The sequence below is a fragment of the Egretta garzetta genome, unplaced genomic scaffold, assembly GCF_000687185.1.
Source record: "Egretta garzetta isolate BGI_Z169 unplaced genomic scaffold, ASM68718v1 scaffold1159, whole genome shotgun sequence".
In the NCBI taxonomy this organism is placed as follows: Eukaryota; Metazoa; Chordata; class Aves; order Pelecaniformes; family Ardeidae; genus Egretta; species Egretta garzetta.
The window spans coordinates 180,117-182,765 of record NW_009260789.1 but is presented as its reverse complement, the minus strand read 5'-3'; the positions used below and the strand labels follow the sequence as shown (position 1 = coordinate 182,765).

General features: G+C 47.0%; 1 protein-coding gene across 1 annotated transcript in view; it reads left to right on the top strand.

The window, feature by feature from the left end:
• The first annotated feature begins 30 nt into the window (after positions 1-30).
• Positions 31-2,649, top strand: part of RNF169 (ring finger protein 169) — a 14,815-nt gene continuing 12,196 nt past the window's right edge. Inside the window, exon 1 of the mRNA XM_009646427.2 lies at positions 31-302. The gene's annotated coding sequence lies outside the window, so the exon portion shown is untranslated. The remainder of the gene's footprint in view (positions 303-2,649) is intronic.

Here is a 2,649-nt window from a genome sequence, read left to right as displayed (position 1 = left end):
TCAAAAGAAACTATAGAAGTGCGAAACGGTATTGCACGTTTCTGTATGTTAAACAGAGCTTTGATAGCAGTGTCGTAATGTAAACATATGTGCTTGAAAAAATGCTGCAGAACCTCGTGTGCGGTCCCTGGAGAGCTTTACCCTTTTTTGGGAAATAATGGGCAATCCCAATCATCATACGCTAAAAAGTGTTTCCTTTTTTTTTTTTTTTCCTTCTCTTTCCAGACTTTATATTCAGAGCACCCATTAAATTAAGCAAACCAGGGGAACTCCGAGAAGAATATGAAAGCCAGCTAAGGAAGGTATGGTATTCTGTGTAATTGCGGTTTTTTTCTTCGAGAATAACTTGGATTTCCTGCAGGAATGCCATCCTACCTATGGCGAAACTGGAAGGGCTTTTTATTCCCGCCCTGGAACAAGGTCATTTCTTCCCTTTATGCTGTTCAGCCACTTCAGGAAAACGTTGGCAGTAACCAAGCACGCAGAAGCCAGGTTTTGCTGTCTTAGGCTGCCTTCCAGACCATGGAAATTTACCTTCCTTGGTGGACCTCGAGCGACTGTTCGGTTGGACGGGGTTTATTAGAGCATCGGTATTTGTGGATGTAATTCCATAAAGGCTTTTGCAGCGTAAGGCACATCCTGCAGTAACATCCTTCTCAGAAACAACCTGTTCCAAACTAGAGCTTTCTAGTTTTAGGCAAGAAAAAAAGGTCATTTAAAGACAAAAAACTGAGAAGGGAAGAAAAGCTTTTTGGCTGTTCTGGAGTTAAAATCTGGGAAAATATTTTCTACGTTTAGAAAGGGATTTTTTTCTTAATCTAAAGCGTTGAAATATCTCCAGTGGCGAGTCATTTGTGGAAGCTGGCTGCTTTTTAAGTGAGAAACATTAGAGTGAAAGCAATGCCTGCTGTAGCCGAGCGGATAATGATTTCCATTGCAACCCCTCTCATGAGAGTCGCCCGTAACTTGCTAAAACATCCACGCCGTCACTCGTAGCTCCTGCCTCCGTCGTCCCTTCCGCCGCCCGGACCTGCGAACCAGTCCTGCCGAAACAACATGGACTCTGCCCCGCTGCTGGTGTCTCTGTCAATAGATTTAATCGCTGTCCCAGGGCCTTGATCTCTGTGATGGTGTTTTGCTTTGAGATGGGTCCAACCTCTCGCTGATGAGGTTATCTGCTGGGGAAAAGGAATTCATCGTTGAGGACTTTTCTGTGGGATCTCACTTGAAGATCTCACCAACCGTAGAAGTGGCTGGGAAGCTGATGGTTGGTTAGAAAACCAGCCTTGTCCACCTAGTGATGCTAAGTAGGGAAATGCAGCTGAGATGATATTTAAGGTAAAGAACTCCTCTGGGAAATGCATATAGGTGAGGAGGCAATTAAAGGTGTGGAAGGGTCTTCTCTCCTGCTTCTCCATGCATGGCATTAGCCGTGACGCTGATGGGCAGCGTCCCTACAGCTTTTTAGGTGACTTTGGCTGACGATGACCTTCCGTTAAGTGACCTTAAGAAACACAAACTCTTCTCTGGCCCAGGCGACTTTTGCAAGGTAGGCAAGCATGGTTTGTGCGTAAAGTCTCGTGACCAGTGGTGTTTTTAGCAACGGTGAGACACTTTGTAGAGAAGCAGTTGCCTTAGGCAGCAGCACAAGGCTTAAGTGCACAGAAATCTTATTCGTGTAAAAATCTAGTTTATTAATTAACTTAAATGCGCATCACTGTGTTTGGCAATTTAATTTTTTTTCACTCTAACCTTCAGGATGTGTATACTCAGGGTATCTTTGGCTTAAAGAAGAAATAAAGCTTTTCATGTAGGTATTAACTGTAAACCTTGCTAGGGTTTTATAAATCTCTCTGTAATAGTGAGTGGGAGACTTTCCATGATGATATTGGAGCTACCTCACCATCGATCCTGCCAGACTTGTTGCTTGATGTCTTCATCAAGGTGGAAGTCATGAGGACGGAGCCAGACTCTTCCCAGTGGTGCCCAGCGCCAGGACAAGGGGCCATGGGCACAAACTGAAGCAGAAGAGGTTCCAGTTGAACGGGAGGAAGAACTTGTTGACTGTGAGGGTGCCCGAGCCCTGGCCCAGGCTGCCCAGGGGGGCTGTGGAGTCTCCTTCTCTGGAGATCTTCAACCCCCGCCTGGCCGCTGTCCTGTGCCCCCTGCTCTGGGTGAGCCTGCTTGGGCAGGGAGGTGGCACTGGCTGAGCTCCCGAGGGCCCTGCCAGCCCCTGCCACTCTGGGATTCTGGGATTCAACCCAGCTGCAAGGGCAGAATGTCACGGGCATCCAGAGGAGAAGGAACCACTGGGGTTCATTGAGGCAGGATCTCAGCTCTTGCAGTTCTTCCAAGTGCCTCTGGACTGATGCGTATCTGGATCTTCTGGAAGGATTAAACCAGCTTCTCTCCCGTGGTCCATAAAATTTTGATAGGAGCATTGCCTCCGTGCACGTGCAGCACAAAGTGGGTACTTTATCACCGCTTGTTAATCCTGATCGCTCCATTACCAATTTTAAATACCAAATATCAAGTTTGAGTAAGACCGGAGCTAAGGAGGTTTTTGCATCTACCGCTTGACTGCAGCTAAAAGATACCCCGTGCAGTTCAGTGCCAGCGCTCTTCCCTTCCCCACCAGTCAAAAGGAAA